Below are 19,825 nucleotides of genomic sequence, written 5' to 3' on the forward strand. Positions count from 1 at the left end.
AACAATTAGAAGTTGTATTAGCTCCACATTATTTGCTGCTAATAAGATGTCTACCACAACAAATGGCACAATAACATTTCAAAACAAATCCAAAAGCAATATCCCCAAAATAAATATGGTAGATAAGCAAGAATACAAATATAACTACATGTAAAAAAATCTAGCCGCATGTACGGGTTACGTACCTTGCTAGTTTTAAGAAAGTTATTTCTCAGTCGACTGAGAACTAGCAAGTCCCATAAGAAAGAGTGAACGGTCACGACAAGAACAGCGGGTCGCCGATTCCTACGTACATGTATACACAATGTTGTCTGTACTCTGTACGTACGTGCAATCGTACATCCGGCCGGTCGGGCTATAAGAAGGCTCTGGCATCACCGATCCGAAGAGCACAGGTAACAACACATGATGCTTCCCGCCATGAACGACGATCTCGTGTACGTGTGCTCTGCTCTGGCCGTGTCAGTTTTGGCCATCGTGGTTGTCCAGCTTCTGAAAGCGCGACAACGGCTGCCGCCGGGGCCGCTGAACCTGCCGGTGATCGGGAGCGCGCACCGGCTGGTGAACGCGCTGCCGCACCGCGCGATGCGCGACCTGGCCGGCGTGCACGGCCCGCTCATGTACCTCCGCGTCGGTCAGGTGCCGGTGGTGGTGGTCACCTCCAAGGAGGTCGCCCGCGAGGTGCTCAAGACCCACGACGCCATCTTCGCCACCCGGCCGAAGCTCATGGCCGGCGACATCGTGGCGTACGGCTCGACGGACCTCCTTTTCTGCTCCACCCCCGGCGACTACTTCCGGAAGCTCCGAAGGCTGTGCGTCCAGGAGATCCTGAGCAACGACCGCATCCAGTCGTACCAAGACATCAGGGAGGACGAGGTGCGGAGCCTCGTGGAGGACATCCGGGCGGCCGGGCCATCGTCGCCGGTGGACCTCAGCAGGAAGATCTACAAATTAACCAACGGCATCGTCTCCCGGGCGGCGTTCGGCATGAAGAGCAGCAAAGCCGAGGACTTCGTGGCGGCCATCAAGCACAGCTTCGTCTACTCCACCGGCTTCTCGATCGCTGACCTCTTTCCTGGTTTCACGGGGATCCTCAGCTTCCTCACCGGCCAGAGGAGGAACCTGGAGGGCGTTCGTGACACCATCGACGGCATCCTGGAGGAGATCATCAACGAGAGGGAGCAGATCCTCAAGAGCGGCAGGTCAACCGCGTCGGAGAAGAACCTGGTGGAAGTTCTCCTGGGCCTCCAGGGGAATGAAGACTTTGGTTTTCCCATCACCCGCTCCACTGTCAAAGCAGTTATCTTGGTTAGTACGACTACACAATTTCATACTAAGATTTTCACGCCTCAATGTTCAGTTAAATAAGACTCTTGATGCCTCTACAGGACATATTTGCTGGTTGGACAGAGACATCCGGGACATCCATGGAATGGGCGATGTCGGAGCTGATGGCGAACCCAAAGGTGATGGGGAAGCTGCAAGGCGAGATCAGGGCGGCGTTCGGCGACAAGGAGTTCATCAGCGAGGTGGATCTCCGGGCGAGCGGCAGCGTGATGAAGTACCTCGGGCTGGTGATCAAGGAGACGTTCAGGCTGCACCCGCCGGCGCCCATCCTGGTCCCTCGGGAGAGCACGGAGGCGTGCGAGATCGACGGGTACGTGATCCCGGCGAAGACGAGGGTGGTGATAAACTCGTGGGCGATCATGAGGGACCCCCGGTACTGGGAGGACGCGGAGGAGTTCAGGCCGGAGAGGTTCGAGGGAGCCGGCCGCATGGACTTCCTCGGCGGCAACTTCGAGTACACGCGCGCCGTTCGGGTCCGGGAGGAGGATGTGCCCCGGGTACAACTACGGCATGGCGAGCATGGAGCTCACCCTCGTGCAGCTCCTGCACTCGTTCGACTGGAGCCTTCCGGATGGCGTGGAGCAGCTCGACATGACCGAGATCGTGTCGCTGAGCTTGACCAGGAAGACGCACCTCATGCTGCGGGCTGCCCCTCGTGCACCGCTGCCTTCTTCCTAAGAACTAGCCTAGCGGCGCTAGTGCAGTGTCGAGGGATGGATGCAGCCATGCCCATGCATGCTACTACCAGCTGCAGTTTAATTTACTCCGTGCGATGTTCGTCATTCCGTGCGTCTTCAATAATGGCTGGGGTGAGGGTAGTAGTAATAAAAAAGATATGTTAGCAGTTTGGCGCTGTAGTTTGAATATTGTTGCTTGTCAGTGGATGGTACGTCGGGCTCACGCGCGCGCGCGCGGGTGCAGCCGAGTCGATCGGACGGACGCGCTTGTGTTGGGTACGTCGGCGCGGAAAAGAGAGACGCGATGTACGCTTGACAAGGCGCATGTATAGCGCAGTTGGAAGTCTCCCTCGCCTCGGACGCGGTCAACGATGACATCTGTCCCCGCGGCGGGCCGCTCGTGCACGGACTGCTGATTAGTTCGTTCGACATAATAATAAAAGAGAAAACACCGTGCCGGACCCAGGCCGGTTGGTGGGCCTGCATGGGGTGGATGGAGTATCCTCCGATTGGATCACAGACCAAACAGGTTCAGGTTCAGGTTCCATCCTCCGAGTTCACTAATCTATAGTCTACATCGATCAATTGATTTTGAATGCATATTAATCACTAGTAGCTCCGTGCCGGTGCCGCGGTCACGCATGTGCACCTGTACGTGACCCATCGATTAATTTGCCACTTCATACTCCAGCACAACACAACACTAAACTAGCTAGCTCTTGCCACCCATGCATCGATATCGCCATCCATTTCATCTTGGCTAGCTGCCGCCACCTCACGTGCGTACAAATACCCACATATATATACACGACTCCACGGGAATTTCAGTTCGGGCTTTTTCCGGCCCGGCCCAAAACCCGGCCCGATCCGAGAAATGCCCAGGTGTACTTGCAGCGCCACAAGATCAATTCCCGCTCTGGTTTTTAGTTTTGGCTTCGAAAAGTTTGGGTTTGAGAGCGGGATGCGAAAATTTGGAGCAAAGTGTGCGGGCGGGCGAGTCGAAAATATCAACACACAAGATTCGCCTCACCCTTTCCACCCAACACCACCACAATTAAGGGTGTCAAGTGGGATCCCACTTTTGTCCCACTTGTAGTATAATTTAACTTTTTAAGTACAAATTTTGACATCAAAATTTGAACTACGTAGTACAAAATGACATCCCACCGGGATCCCACCTTGACACCCTAGACCACAATGCAATTAATATCGCTTTTTTTTTGCGAATCAATTAATATCGCTTTGCCCACCCTGACGTCAACACAGAGCTTTTTCCTCCGCGAAAGAAAGAAGAAAAAAGATGGCCGGCCGGTCAGCGACTTAATTGGCTCTCTCACCTAGCTAGCGTACTGCACTCGTGCACGCAAGGTCGATCGACTTCCATTAGCTACCGTCAAAGTTGCCTCCTTATTTACCGGACGGACTGCACTCGTGCACGCAAGGTGGATCGAGTCCCACCATCTTCCTCCAAAAATTTGGGTATCCACCTGTTTTGTTTCGCTACTCCTCTTTTTCATTTTGTTGAAGAACTCCCCAATTTGTATAAATGAGCAAGTTTAAACGTGAAAACAACTAGTACTGATTACTCGAATCGAACAAGTTTAAACATATTTAACATACAAACTAGACAACAAATAAAGAAAAAACTATAAGCTAATTCTTGGACTTTTTGTTAGAAGGCCCTGCCTCGTCGTCCTCACTCATGCGCCTCTTGCTTGTCACCTCCTCATCGGAAGAGGCACTGGCGGACGACGCATCCGTGGAGGAGTTCGAGTCGGAAGTGGCGTCTTCGTCGTCATCGTCAGTTAATGGATGACGACGCGCCGCCCGCGCCTGCGCCCTTGCCCGGGCCCTGGCCTCCTCCCCGGAGTCCTCTTCCTACTCGTCGTCGCTGCCGGTGGCACCTCCCTCCTCCTCCTCCTCCTCCTCCTCCTCCTGTCTGTCGCTGGCAACGGCGCCTCCGTCCTCCTCCTCCTCTATCGGCGTGGAGCCACGGTCGCTGGGCGTCGCTGGCGTTTCCCACCAATGCCGCCATCCTGGCGGCTTGCCCTCGCTCTCCGAGTCCGACGACAAGGTGTAGTCGCTCATGGCTGGTGTTGGAGGAGGGAGGAGGAGAAGAATGGCAACGGTGTTGGACGTGAATTACAGCAGGCACACGAGTTATATTCAGCAGGATTAATGGCGACGCGTATAACGAAGAGGTCTGCGGTTGCTCTTCCGCGGTGGTTCGGCGCTCCATTCCGGCGGTTGGCGGGTTGATCGGCGCGGTTGCCACTCCGGCGGTTGACATCGGCGCGCTTCCTGTGCTTTAATTCGAGGACGATCAAGCCAGGATCGCTGCCAGGTGGACCCGTGGGGAAAGCGACCGGACGCTAGGCGCGACCGTGCAGCGTCCGCGGAGACGCAAACGTGCCGCATATTTGCGCCGCGTTTGCGTCACTGCAGACGCCCCGAACACGATGCGCCACCCCGCTGGAGCAGGGTGCAGACGCATTTCCGATCCGCGTGGACGCCCTGCCTCACCCAAATGCCCTTGCCCCGTTGGAGATACCCTTAGAGAAATATCGGCATCACCGGCCCTCGCGCCCTGCCCTCGTGTATCCTAAAGCGGCGCGGGCGGTGCGTCAACGGTTAGGTTTCAACCGATTCATTCTCTAGAGGCTAAAGCGGCTTGTAATATTTTCCATGTTATGTTATTGACAATTAGCTAGTGTTCGACTGTTTAGCTGTGTATTTGCATCGCCCTTCACGTATCCATGCATGCATGCGCGAGGTTGCTCACACGTAGCTCCAGACGTACAACCCTTGGGTTCTGACCCCGGTCGAGCTCAGCTAGGTTGTGTTGCTGGTGTCCCATGTGAAGTTGCCTAGGTGGTGTCCTGGAGTGGCATCAATCAGTGGCGTAGTCAAAAAAAAAAAAGGGATGCTAACTTACCTTATTATTAAAAAATCCACTAACTTGTTGTAAAAATTCACCGGAGTAAAAGTACATTGCTACTTGCACAAAAATAAATAGTAAATTAATGACAAATTTTTTTATTGCATCACGTTTAGAACTACCATCATGACATTGAGATATCTCCGCAACTGAAACTTTATTATCATGATTCACCATCCACTTGAGACATCATCATTTTAATTAAAACAATCTAATGAGAATCAAAGCATCAATCTAAATTTGTCAGTTGTGGCACATATCCATTCAAGTTATTTCAGGCAGGAAAATACCGTTGCAGCCGAGGACAAAAGGCGGCGAGTGATTTTCATCGTAACTTGGAGTGCCGCTGATGATTTCTAGAGCGTATGGCGTCACCGGCTTCAGGTGAGATTTTCAAAATTCAGTAACATGGGGATCAGAGGAGACATGGAGAGAAATTGAGAAAACGAACAGACAACTTGCATGTTACCCAGGCCTTGGAAGTTCCTCTCGCTACATATAATTGGGGCTATGTGACAAGCTAAGGAACAAACTGCTCAAGCGGGGCGGCATGGTGCTGCCCTTGTGGCCTACTCTATTTCTAGACTAAATCCTCATACGTGATCTAGTGGCATGTTTGGTTGGACCGGTGCTACACCTTGAGTAGCACCGGGCCCGGCTTCGGCCCTAGCCTCGCCTTTTGACCATGATGATAGCACCACGATATCATATGGTCTTAGTCGACATGTCATCTAGACTTGTGGACTTTATGTTTGTGCTCGACCATGGACATCAAACGGATATATGTGGCGTGGTCTCAACTGTCGGAGACTACAACTTGTTGAAGTTGATCAATACACCTATCAAGTTTTTTAGGCTAGAAAATACCTTTGCAGCCTAGGTCGAAAGTTCGCGAATGACTTTCTCCGTAGCTTGGAGTGCCGATGAGGATTTCTAGAGCGCCTGGCACAGCCGGCTAAGGGCATGGGGTGAGATTTTGCAAATTCAGTAATATGGGGATAAAGGGAGATGAGGAGAGAAATTGAGAAAATGAACAAACACGACTTGCAGGTGACCAGGCCTGGAAGTTTCTCCTGCCAGTTGTCATTGGGATGCGTGATGAGCGAACGGACAAGCTTGATGCTCAAAGGGGCCGCCTGGTGCTGCGATTTGTGGCCTATTCTATTTCTGGACTAAATCCTCATACCTGACCTATTGGCTTGTTTCGCTGGACCGATGCTAGAGCTCGAGTAGCACCGGGCCCAGCTCCGATCTCGGCTTTCGACCATGGTGATGACCGATTGGCCTGTTTGGCTGGACCGGTGCTACAAGTCGAGTAGCAACAGGGCCAGCTCTGCCACTGGCCTCGCCTTTTGACCATGGTGATGGCACCTCGATATCACATGGTCTTCGCTATGTGTCATCTAGATTTGTGGATTTTATGTTTGTGGTCGACTATCTATCAAATATTGAAAGGGCATAAACCACTTTTTAGGCAAAACATATTGTACTCCCATGTCCTCGTGATTGGTATAGGGCGTCATGTATGCATGGGCATAGTTTGCCACACATGATCTCGTGATAGGTAGGGCGTCATGTATGCAAAAGAAGTCAGTAATAATTTCTACATGCATTCAATTCCCAAAAACGCATGGAGAGTTGGGGACTCGTCGTGGGAAAGAGAACCCAAGCGGCTAGTCGATCCAGCTTCAGCTTGACTCAATTAATTTCGACTCGAAATTCGTTCAAACGTCGATACATCTCCATCTAATCAACACCTTCAGGAGGCTAAGTCTCTCTCCGGCACCCAACAGATCAATATAATCCCCTTTCTTCAGAGGCCCTCTGCGCCGCCGCTCGCCGGCCACCATAGCCTCGCAGGTCTCGCCGGCCACAAGTCCGAATTCTACCCCACCGACACCACGCACCTCGCCTACTTTCCCCTCCCATTCGCATAACCTCCTCATCTTCCGATCACCTTTGCCGCCGCCGGCGACGGTCGATTCCGGCGAGTCCTCGCGCTGCAGACTACCGCTCTGGCAACTCCCCCTCCTCTCATGATACGCTGCCCCACCACAACCCTAGCCCGCAGTGGATTCCTGCTTCTCGGCGCCGCCTTGGAGTCGTGCAGGGTGGCTCCTTCACGACGCCGTGCGGTGGCCCTATACGTCGCCCCGATGCCGGACGCTGGTGTTCTTCCGGTGCTCTGCCGCCAGTCCGACCGCTAGGGTTAGGGCCAGGATGAACGCCGGCGTCCAGGATGCCGCCTCCGTCGGGATCAATGCCATCGTCGATTCGAGCATCAGGGGCCTCACAGCTGAACAGTTCAGAGGTAAGATTGGTCTGCCACTTCTCTATATGTGCCTCGTCTGGTTCCTTCAGTACAGGGGACTTTGCCGTTTCACTACTGGTATTCATGCATCGATGCTCTTAGACTTTCAAGTTGGTTTTGCTTACAGACTCAACCACAAATATACCTTTTTCTCTGTCTAAAGTATGTTTAACAAATGCACTGAAAGAAAATAAAGGTGTGTCACATTTCCCTTGTGAATTTGTATATCTTTTCGATTATTGATCCATGCATGTCTTTTTTTTTTTGTAGATATGAGAAACCAGCAGCTAATGCAACATGGAGACGATCGAATGGATGATACTGAGCAAGCTCTCGCACGATCTAAGGAGGTTAGATTTCTGTTGTAGTGTTCCTTTTGGATTCATGGTTGGTACGTAGAAAGACTTCATCTGTTGCGTGCATATAAGATGGTGCTTGTAGTTTCAGTGGTCTTTTCGGATTATTTCTGTTCTATTGTGTAGGTTTGTGACAAAAAAGCTCTTTGGATAAACACATTTTTTAATAAACCATTTAACCTCTAATAGTACTAAGCACTTTAGTTCGACAGTTTGTAGACCAAATTCAGCAGGATATGAACTTGAACTCATCTTATATCTTCTTTATTTTAATGCAATTTAAATTACTCATGGTACATTCCTACATGGGTTCAGTTATTCATTTTCCCACATAATTTTGTTGGTGAACATTGAATGGCATGCTTGAGATACATTTTGTTACCCCTCCATACTATCCCCACTATCTTTTGATTTTCTCTACCCAGGCTTTTGCTGAAATACCTATATTATTTTCTAATAGGTTATTTTGGTAGAACTCAATTGAAGCTGAAGACTGGGAGCTACCAACTAACGGTGAATAAATGAGCAAGATGGAAGCTTTGTTTCTTTAGAACCCTAAACACTCTTGAGCAGCACCTGCGGGAGAGAGATTGAGTGGGAGGCGCTGTGCAGCTTGTCTGCCGGTGGCCGACTGTAGCGATCACATTTTAGATGTAATTGCTATAGAAATCATAAATTGCAAGTTTTGTGCCATGGGCAAGCCTGGGAGGCCGCTCGGGGTTAGGGATGGCTAGGTCCACCCATGTTGTGGCACCCATGACAAATGTCACCACCACGCTTTGTGCCCTCCTACTTGGGTTTTCCTACCACCCCACTTGGACAGAGAGCCAAGAGACGTGCGAACACCACTGCCCCGGCTTAGGCGACAACCCCAGGATGCTAATACAACTTCTACATGTCTTCATCGAATCGTTCCTAATATTGGGTGGTAGAGGTATAAACCCATTGTTCCAAGTGTTTTTGTGTGTCTCAAGTGTTGTTTTGGCAAAGCACCTACTGAATTATATCCTGATGGGTAATACATCACCTCTAAACATTTATTTGCCATGTTTTGTCATGGATGCAACCTAGATGTCGTTGATCTATTGGTTTAAAATGTTCAATGAGTAGTGTAGCAGCAAAAAAGAGATGATTAAGTCGGGACCTATTTGGTATCTTGTTGCATGCAAAAAAGGGAAGAATATGGTCATAATATATCTGGGTGATTTTTAATTGATTTAACATGTCTAAATCTTGTTGTAGTACAACAACCACATATATTTAACATGTAATTGTTGAAACCTGATGTGATCTGCAAGTACTATTTTCTGGACCTGACCATGAGCAAGCCTTTTATATTCAAACATGATCAAACCTGCATGTTGTTGCATTGATTTAACCTTGAGTAGTGTAGGTCATCATCCATTTAGATTAGAAATTTAATTTTGACCTCATTTGGTATTGCCCATTGAGAGCAAGAACCAATATATCTACAACTCATTTTTTTTTCTTTTAAAGAGTGGTATATGTGAAAATCTTACTACTTATGTGAAAACTTTGATGTTGGAGTCTTAGTTAAATAAATAACTTTGACATTTGAGCTGCTTTGAATGGTAAGTCTTGGTTTTGGGTTTTGTGAGGTTCATATTAGTATGCATATGAGAATTGCAAGATGCGGTGGTAGGTTTCATTTCCAACGCACCTCTGTCAAGGCATCACATAGGCTATCAAAGGTTGCTTGGATGATGTTTGCTCAGATTTCATTATGACATTTCAATCCATTTGAGCTAATGATCTTTCCCTTAGAAGGGAAACTTGCACCTTGTGTTCAAGTTAATGGAAACAGACTTGGAAGGTGTCATACGTGATATGAACATTGTATTATCTCCAGTGGGCATTAAATCTTATATTTAGTTGATGTTGAAAGGTCTATCCTTCTGGCATAAGCAATGGGTGTTACACATGCACTGATTATCTGGCTAATTTTCTCTGTGATAAAGCAAGATTTGAATCTTTAACACAAGCTATACTAGAGGGATATGAAACCATATAATTTACATATCTGCTGATACTTTCTTCAAATAGTATTATTGATTCTTATTCTGTATATATTTTTGTAGACCATATGTAAAATGTTGATTAATGGTTTTAATTTACTGGCTGTCCTTTGAGAACGTGACACATTCTTGCCAGTAATTTTTGATCTTGCATTTTTCCCCAATAACAATACTTAATATAAAGTACCTCTCTACTTTTGAGGCAGATGAATTTGTTTGCAGTTTCTTTCTAGTATACTTTTGGATACTATTCTAGCCCCTCTCAGTAGCAATAGCATCCTAATGTTTAAAAGATGCAATCTCTTAAACCAGCTAAGGCATGAGTGTTGTATCTTTGAAGCTGCCCACTTTTGTAGGACATGGAAAAGATTTCTGGATTGAAAATGTATAGTATAATCTTTATGATATTTCGAATACATTTGAAATATTTGCTTCCTATATGAGTTTCTTGGATCACCATTTGTTGCATAACAATGCTAAAAAAATATTTATTTAGCAAGGACACTTCCTTCCAAACTCATCAATCATGACTGTTGTAAATGACTTAGGCTCAGTGTTTCTATTTTCATCCTTCCAAGCCCAAGCCATCACAAATGGCAGTTGACAAGGATGGTGCACCATTGACATAGGATCAAACACACTACTGTTAGCCATTGGTGAAAGAGCAGCACTTAGCTCTACTACAGATCTGAACAAACTGGGTAACCGTAGCCATGAAGATGGCCAGATGGCAGAGCGTTGGGGATTGGTGTGCATCAATAGATTAGAAATGATAAGCTAGGGAGACAATAACTATTCTTTTATTTCTTGCTTGACAATTGATACATCCAATGTCCCATATATATATATATATATGAGGACTTACTTGACCACTAAGTAATAATCCAAAGGATATGCAATCCAAACTCTAACTCTAATCTTATCTCTTTCTTATTTAAATTAGGTCCCTTCCTATCTGAATAATATCCCATACCTATCTGAGTACTGCCAAATTCTATGTCCCTGCACAAAGAAAGCTACATTATATCCTCTGCAGTAATTTTATATCATAAACATCATGTAGGAAAGTATCATTTTTTTTGTAGTGTGGTTTACCACAGTTTAAATAGTTTATAATGTATCTTTCATTTTATTTAAATTTTCTTAATGGACACTTGAAATTTGACTATTTTTAGGGCCATAGGTCTTTGCACGATGGTACCGAGCAACTGAATTATTGTTTGCACTAAGCAGTATGAATCAGTTGTTGATGTCTGGGATGCTGGTTGTATTCTTCCTGAATTGCTGCTTAGACAACCTTTCTCTAGTTTTATAAATGTAGTCCATATAATTATTTGTTTCAATCTATTCGTGATTGAGATATATTCTCTATGCTTTTCAGCGTAACATGTAATTAGATAGTTAATTTATGACGTGAGAACCACATGTTTAAAATAGTAGTATTATGTACCACTCAAAACATTGTTCTCAAAGCTCGACCGACAAGTACACTTCTTTCGACAATCTAATAGGTTGAACTGGACAAGCTGACCTAGTTTATGATTCAATACTTTTTGGAGGATTCGAACATTTGATTGTAGATTGTTCAAATAGAGAGCTATTTCTTCTAGCCACGACATCCAATCATCATTTGTGCCATATGTGAGGAAAACTGGGTAGAAACAAAATATAGTAGTGTGACAAAGAAATGTTTAAATGAATTAAGGTTGTTTTAAATTTCGGTACTTGTTAATATAGCATGTTCATATTCATAAGTTTTTTTTCTAGGTTTCACAGAAATGGTTGTGCTTGGTACTGGCTATAAGACATTTAGTTATTTTGTTAAATTGTGCTTCTTTTTCTACTGGTAAAGATCCATGCAATCATGGGTGATGTGATTTTGTTTAATTAATGCAGGAGGAAATGTCAAAAATTTGTGAAGTAGTTCATGATGGTATAGTGGAACATAAATTGCCAGTGTGTGGACATAAAAAATGTAGCAAGCGGCCTATTATATGTAACTAGAAGTATCTTTCTTTCTTTCTCCTAGATGGTATCACAGCTGGTGATTACAAATTCTGGGTTATCATATTTACAATATTTTTTCTGTTTTTTAACTCATTAAAAAATCCAACCTGCTAATGAACATAGGTACACCCATTGTTAGAGAAGCAATGTTCCATACTCACCATTATGGTTTTCATTTTTTTCTTAAAGTTATAAGTCAAGTTCTTACTAGTTTAAGAGGTTCCAATGGTAGTATATGTTGAATTTTGGAGTCTCATTAAATGCTTTATCATTTATGTCTTGGTTTGAAGATTTTCATACATGGAAAGATATCTTATGAGCCTTCTAATGTCAACACGATGCTCTTTTTCTGAGTCTGAAGCTGCAATTGATCTAGAATGTTTGTTAGTTTTCTAGAATACGAGAATGTTTGTTCATTTTCTCTCTATTTCCGGTTTCATTGGAAATATTTTTCAGGGTAACACCATTTAGCACGTGACTCCCACATTTGGCTTTTGTTTATCTGCTTCTTTATTATTGCTTTGTGTATAGCTGTTGCAGACTACATGGTGGTTCCAGATTATCACGATAGTCCTAGTACTAGTACTCCATGGTATAAACTTGGTTTCCTTTTCCTGCCATACTAATCTCTCTTGCACAGTTGCATGCAGTATGCATACATGACAGTCTAGAGACAGAGTTGGAATAGAATACTTGCGTAAGGATGCAAAAAAAAAATTCTATTTTCCCCTCTTGGCCAGTTTCATGCAACTATACATTATTTTAGGTGTAGTGTCATAATTGAAAATAAAAAGGATGGTTAAGATTTCTTGCTTATGGTTATTCTAGCTTATAAGCAGGATTTGATATTGCTAATCGAGTTTCTTTTCGTGCGACTATACAATACTTTTGTACCTGCATTGTTATTTAGAATTGGATATATTGAGGGACAGAGGGTTGGTGATTTCTCTCTTCCATATCCGAACTTATCAACTCGTCATAGATGATAGTGTGGATTCACATGATGAAACTTTAGTTTGTATCAACCTCATCAACCCTTGTCCCTGGATATAATTGGTTGCTCGTGTACTTTTTTTGGTTACGCTGACTGTACTTGCTGATGTGCATGTATCCTTGATTCTTTCTTGATGGTGTCCTTTTATCACATTGTATGGTCTCTTTCTATTCGGGGATAATTATTGTGTTCTAGATAAAGTGATAAACATCACCATACATCTTCTAAGTTGATGTATTAGCTTTCTGAATGTATTATGTTGTTCTATAATGTTAGAAGCAACAAACTATAGTTTTTTCCTTTTACCCATGGCATTACAATAATGCAAATTATTTTTTACAATTTTCTCATCATTGAGTTCCTGTCCTTGTCCGAGTATAATAAATATACTAATGGATGTTCTGTTGTGTTGCAAGTTGGGAGGTTACATGATGTCTTGCATGTGACGGTGAGACTCGGCCTCCGCTATGACCTCTCAGGTGAGCTATTTGTTTATCCTTTGGATCTCCGGATCCTATGTGCCATGGTTGTACTATGCTCTAGACCTCAAGCCACTGGTTGGTATTGCATGGTCTTGAGCTTGTGAAGTGTACTTGTCACTTGTGAATCTTGTACATGAGATGGAATATTCTCCTTGTACTAGTGATATGAGTTGAATTTTGGAAGTTAGATCATTTCTAATCAGTGGACATGTTAGGACTAGTGAGATATGCTTAGTACTAGAGATGTTTTTCAAAGTTGAGGGTAATTTCATGATCCAAATTGTTTTCTTGTATATCCAATGAGGTTTCAATGAGCTAATTTCAAGACGAGAAGGCATTATTTGTTAGAAAAAATCATCTCGTTTTGTTATGTATTTGCTTCTTTATGGTTGTGTGTACAGCTGCTACAGGCTACATGGTGGTTCTAGATAGGTGCTGCAGATTTTCATCCTGGCACTTCATGGTTCACGTATTTTGCTTGTCTGTATCCAGAGTCGTATCATGCTTAGAGAAAGTAGCACTATTTATTTCTGTTTTGGACATTAATTTATTAATTGTTAGAATAGTTCTATTTCTATCATTCTTTATTTGTTTCTTTAGAATTGTGAGTAGAGATTGCTACTGTAGTCGACATTTTTCAACTCCTCGTGTACTTTATTTTCTTTACAGTCCTGACCTTTTGTGCTTCAAACTATTTGGCACTGATGAGCGATGCTGGAGTGGTACATGAAGCATCAGGTTGCCGCGGGGCTCATGGATGCGACAACAATATCGTTGGGCAAGTGGATGTGGCGGTGGATTTTGGAGGTACTAGTGAAAAACTATGGTCTGAAAGTTGTAATGGCCTGGCTTTTGCTTGAAACGATTGTTTGGAGACAACCTATGCTTGAACTTAACTTACTAGTACTTTCAAAAAAAAACTCAACTTGCTAAATAGTGACAACCCCCTCAGGTATTAACTTTAATTAACTGAAGTGACACATTTTCTGTGAACTATTGGGTAAAAGGAATCTGTTTAAGACATGGGAAGGAAGTATTTTCTGGATATATTGCATTTCTCCTATGTACATGTCAACTGGGAATTCTATACATGAGATGGTCAATTCTGCTTATACTAGTGATGTGTGTTGAATTCTGGAAGCTGGTCAGTTTGATCATTTTTTTAATTACTAGAGTCATTGGGCACTATATGCTTGATGATGTACTTAAGCTAGCAGCCTAGCACTAGGGATATTTTCACAATTCAAGGCAACTGCATGGTCCAAATATTTCCTTGTATATCCGACGAGGTTATGTGCCTAGCGAAAGTAGAACTATTTTGTTGTCAAGACGTGAATGCATTATTTTTTAGCACATAATCATCTCGTTTCGTTGTGTATTTTTTGTTTGATGGTTGTTTGTCTAGCTAGTTGCACGCGACCAGTAACTGTAATGTGGTTTCGTCTCTCTCTAATAACCCACTGATAGTTTCGTCATCATCATGTTTTAACCTAGTAGCTCAAGTGGCATAGGGGTGAGTACCCCAAGAAGTGATATTTCCTTCTTGTTCTACTTTTGGTATTGGTCACAAAACTAACTAATTAATAGTGATGTTGTTTGTTTCGTTGAAATGTGGCTTGCTTTAGTATATGGATATCCATCCACATGCTCATGAGAACAACCAGTCTGTTGGCCGTTTTTGTTCGTTGATGTGATTGCATATATACTGGATACTGGCTAGTTGGTCCTTCGTGTGCGCATGCATGCATGTGAGGTGAGCCAGAGGCACTTGCTGCTGGGCTGTTAAAGATTTAGCTGGAAGAGCGACAATGTGCTGGGCTGGTCAAAATTATGATGTTTTCCATCCTATTTCAATTTTCCCAGACCCCACAATGTGTGGGAGATTTTAGCAATGGGTATGCCCTTTAAAGGTGTTTTAATTTGTCTTCATATGCTTCTCAAAATTTGTCTGCAATATGGGTTGCAACTTGCAAGATTAGCATCCACACGATGGTATCAGGTATTGCATCCTTGTGTATAGTCGCCGCAATAATACCCTAGTATTTTTAACTTCAATATATGATAGGATGTGTTTGACCAGGGAAACAAGGAAAAATATGCTGATAATCTGCTACTCATTTAGATATATCTGGACTACTCAGCGTTGAGGAGAAACGGAAAACAACTGGTCTATATATTTTCCTGTGACTCCCATCATATCCTTGAATCTTCTATCACAATAGAACTGATTGTGGATATCGGACTTTAAGTGTTGAGGTCGTTCCCACTCCTTTGTACAGCTAGCTATCCTACTAACATTGCCCTTAGCAGGCTGAATGTTGGCATGAGGCCTAGTATTGTCTACTTATTGCCTGATTGCTTCCTGACATGGAAATTATTTTCTAGATTTATTTGTTTCTTCTTTTAGTGCGAATTTCAAAATCGGTCCAGTTACTGAATGCTTTCTTTTTCTTTGTGTTTTTGTATTTCAGGGAGAAGTGGAACTAGCCAGGGGAGGTAGCCATGGTCGCTGGATTTTGTTGGCCAATAGAGCCAGTTGGTTTAGGTTAAGATTCTGTTAACTTTCCTATCGCTTCTTTATTATCTGTCATGCCACATGCCACAATCATCAAACCATGAGTCAATTATTATGATGGTGGTCATCTGCCCATTTATCTTCTGAGCTCTAGTTGGTCCCATGACACTACACTTGATTTAGTAGTAGGTTAACCGCCTTGGAAATCCTTTTATGTATGTGTAAGTAAATGAGAATCAGACATTCATGTGCTAATTTTCTCAAGATTGCATCTTCTTACATGCACATGGCCATATATGTGGATCGGTCACGTGGCCATACATATGTGGATCCTCTTGCATGCCTGTCAGTGTAGCTGCAGTCGTTTGTTTGACTCTATTTTGAGACCACAGCGGATGTTTTGTTGTGTTAGTTTGAGCACTAGCACCAAGTTGACAATAATTGTTACTCTTTGGAGACTAAATGCTCTTTCTCGTTGCTTCGAGCTGCAGCTGACAAGATGTACATGTCCTGGCATATGCACCTAGGAGGAGTTGGAACCAGACACCTTCCCGTCGCAACCGGCAAGACGTACAAGTCTTGCATATGCGATCGAGGAGTGCGTCCCTGCTGATCTATCTTCCAGGATGCCGTCCCACAAGGTTGCGGTGTCGTAGGCCAACCATAAGTAGAGAGTATATGGGGAAACTTTCTTGTTAGGAAGAATGAAGTTTATGGTTCCAAACGCATGTGATTTTGGCTGCGTTGGTTGATTGTACTAGCTAGCTTGAAAGATCTGTGTTATGCCTCATTGTGCTTTCATTCGGTTACATGTAGGAAGTAATCCATCCCTGTTTCACTTCCATGTATATAAATAAATGTAGTTGGTCCTGTATTTATATTGGATGATTATGGCGTTGTGCATGTATGTACCCAATGTGTTGAAAGAGAAGATGGAAAAATGAAGCCATCATGTTCTGGAAGTGTTGCTTGGAGAATTTTTTTTATTGTTATTCTCTTGAGGTATACATATTTAGTAAAACACGCTTCAGACTTCGTACACAAGAAAAGAGCACTACATATGGTCTGATGGATGCATCCAGATCTCTAGTGATTCTATGCTTGTGTATATCTTTTTTGTAAGGGATTGTGTATATCTTTATTTAAACACATGTATTGTTATTGCTCTTATGCTTCTAGTAAGAAATAATATCATTTTTAAACATTAGGCCTAAGCCCTGCGTTAAATTAATAACGCCACATCGGCAAAGTACATAGTGCTGAAGATCAGCTTACATGCAACTCACACCACAAGAAAGCTACAACAAGAAACACAACATCGTGGTCGAGACCCTCGTCCATCCGCTTGATCAACAAAGGAGGAGACACGCCGGGAAGGACCGCCATTGGAGAGCACCAGTCTTCGTCATCACTTGGTGAGCCGTCGAAGTAAGAGCACCCGCTCCCGCCTCCGAAGAAGGACCCTTCCTTCTCGCCTAGGATCGAGGACGCCGCACCGTCGCGAGGGGAAAAAGCTCCCCAGAGCACGGAGGTCATACTAGACGGTAGCCCAGATCAACCAACGGACAACATCTACAACCGTCGCACAGACCAAACAACAAGACGCAAGCTTTAGAACTGCAGCCGCCGACCGAAGACACGACAAAGCCACCACGGGCAACCCCCGGAACACGCAGCTCGTCACCCCTCCACCAACCAAGGCGGCGCCTTCAGCAAGGGAACGGCGTCGCTGCGCCGCCGCCGCCCATTCCGAAAGAATTGGGTTTTCACCCGGGTGGAGGAAGGGGGGGGGGAGGAAGATGAACCTCGTCGACGCCTCCAGGGAGGGGAACGGCGCAAAGCATCGTCGCCGACGTGACCGCCTCGTCGGTCAAGGGTTTCCCCCGGTCCAGCGCTTCCAATCCCGACGCCCTGGTGTTGCCGACCCGACGAGCTCGCCAGGCACCGGCCACATCAGGTTGGGAGCCGCACTGCAGGGAATCACCGTCTTCAGATCTGAGGTGGGGGACGGGGTCCTCCGCCCCATGAGCAGCGGCCTCGAGGGTTGAGGGCGGCGCCGCCGACGACAGGGGCGCCGGCCGGTGCTGTGGGCTGCTCCTCTTGGGGCGGCGAACCCAGGCTCCCACCGGAAACAGGGCCCGCGTCCACTCCAGCCGGAGAAGAACGGAGCAGGAGGCGTCGGCCGAGCTCCCGCGCCGGTAGAGGCGATCTCCGCACGTGGTCCTCCCCCGATCTTCCCGCCGGAGGGCCGAGAGCCAAGAAACCCCGCCGCCCCCTTCACCGGCGCCGCGAGCTTGGCCACCGGCGCCTTGGGGGCGACGAGGAGGAGGAGACGGGAGGAGGGAGGGGGTGTGGCGGTGGCTAGGGTTCCGCCCCCTCGGTCGCCAGGAGGAGGCGACGCGAGGAGACGGGACCGGAATGAAATAATATCATTCACAGAGCTGGGCAATGCTGGTGTGTAAATTTCATATAGAAAACACAATAAATAATATCATTCCGAAAATCATAGTAGTGTGAAAATCAAAATCAATGGTTGGTTTGTAGATTTGATGTGCACCTATGGACACCTGTGAATGCATACACTGCCTCTAATTAACTGTAAATTGGAATCTGCCGCTGCGTTGGCCGTTGAGCTACCCGTCATATATACCACCTACCAATTTGTTTTGGATCTCCACCCGGAGTGCCCCCAATTACGCGGAGGATTAATTATAACCGCACGGGCCTCTTAGATTACTGCTCAATAATTATGGCATCCAACTCCTCAATCCTTGTGATTCGTTCCTCCTCCTAACAATCCCTCCTACTAGCGAAATCACACCTCCTCCCCGCTCTTCCCCGTATTGTCCTCTCCAAAATTCAAACCTTTTCCTCTCTCTATATATACAATTTCACCGTCAACATCCGCGTGCGGGAAGCGCGTGTGACTTAGACTTTGACTTTTACTTGTCGAGGAGAGGAGAGGAGAGGAGACTGCCATGGCCGGCAGATGAGTGATCATGGCGAGAGCTCACATTACTGCATCCCTGTCGTGGCGAGTGGTGATGGCTGGTGGCTAGATCGATCCAGGTATTCCAAATCTTCCAGTAGGTAATCCATCTCAGGTTTCGATGATTCCGGTATGAGATTAGATAGGATAGTCATTGGCCGGATGATTGCGTCCGCGAGCTCTTGCTGTCCCAGGTAGTCAATCCATCTTCCCCAATCTTAGGTTCCTGTGTTCACCAGCGTAGCAGAGGAGGAGGAACATCTCGCCAGACACGTCGCCCCAGCGTCCGTTGATCACCAGCTTCCATACACCTCCGACGAGCGCCGCGTCGTTGAGCAGGCAGAGCGTGGTGGCCGGCAGGAGCACCGTCGAGCACCCGGAGAAATCGAACACGCCGTCCCGGTACAGCCCGCCGTCGTCGGACGCCTTGCTCGTGAGGTCGAAGTCCACCGCCCGCCCTCCCGCGCCGACCAGGTCTAGGGCGACGCTGATGCAGGCGAAGAGCTGCCCCGTGACGGCGTTGAGCGCCCAGAACCTCTGCTCGTTCCACCAGGTCCTCACCGCCAGCCGACGCTTGGACACTGACACAGTGACACCTCGACCAGGTGCTGCAGCGACGATGACGCGAACACGGCGGCGAACCAGAGGCTCGAGGCCTCGGGGAACGACGTGGCGCCGCGGAAGAAACAGAGCTGCGGCACCGTGGCATACAAGAGCACAGGGAAGGCGTACAAGGCCATGAAGGCGTAGTAGGCGAAGCCCATATTCTGAGGCAGGGAGATGGCAAGGGCGGAGCCGAGGGGCAGTGCTTGGAGAGGCCGACGGCGAGCATGCCGGACATCCACCGCTTGTTCTGCACCAGCACGTCGTTGAGGTTCGTAGGCACGCTGCCGAGGAACGGCGCCGGTCTCGAGGGCGCCGGGTAGCAGTAGACGGACGTCCACCCTCGGCAGTAGAGCTGGTTGTAGCCGGTGAAGAAGGCTGTACACTAGTTTCTTAAGCGAATCTGATCACTACTTTGCCATCACGCTACCAAATCGCTTGCTTGCTCCTTGATGTTTCACAGAGAAGTCAGGCTACATTGTCATCAACCTCAGATGGATAGAGACTTAGAGAGCTAGGAGTCAGAGTTTGGGGCTGGAGAAGAACAGAGGAGTCAGGTAGGATAGACAG

General features: G+C 46.2%; 2 long non-coding RNA genes and 1 pseudogene across 2 annotated transcripts; all 3 read left to right on the forward strand.

Annotated features, from left to right (window-relative positions):
• The first annotated feature begins 420 nt into the window (after positions 1-420).
• LOC124659344 lies at positions 421-2,025 on the forward strand (annotated as a pseudogene).
• A 5,189-nt stretch (positions 2,026-7,214) lies between these two features.
• Positions 7,215-8,222, forward strand: LOC124661334. The gene is made up of 3 exons (XR_006990149.1): positions 7,215-7,273; positions 7,544-7,623; positions 8,090-8,222. It is a non-coding gene; the product is annotated as an uncharacterized LOC124661334 (long non-coding RNA).
• A 2,309-nt stretch (positions 8,223-10,531) lies between these two features.
• Positions 10,532-15,682, forward strand: LOC124666532. The gene is made up of 3 exons (XR_006990916.1): positions 10,532-13,145; positions 13,818-13,955; positions 15,620-15,682. It is a non-coding gene; the product is annotated as an uncharacterized LOC124666532 (long non-coding RNA).
• Positions 15,683-19,825: the final 4,143 nt, after the last annotated feature.

The sequence above is a fragment of the Lolium rigidum genome, chromosome 6 (genome assembly GCF_022539505.1).
Source record: "Lolium rigidum isolate FL_2022 chromosome 6, APGP_CSIRO_Lrig_0.1, whole genome shotgun sequence".
Classification (NCBI taxonomy): Eukaryota; Viridiplantae; Streptophyta; class Magnoliopsida; order Poales; family Poaceae; genus Lolium; species Lolium rigidum.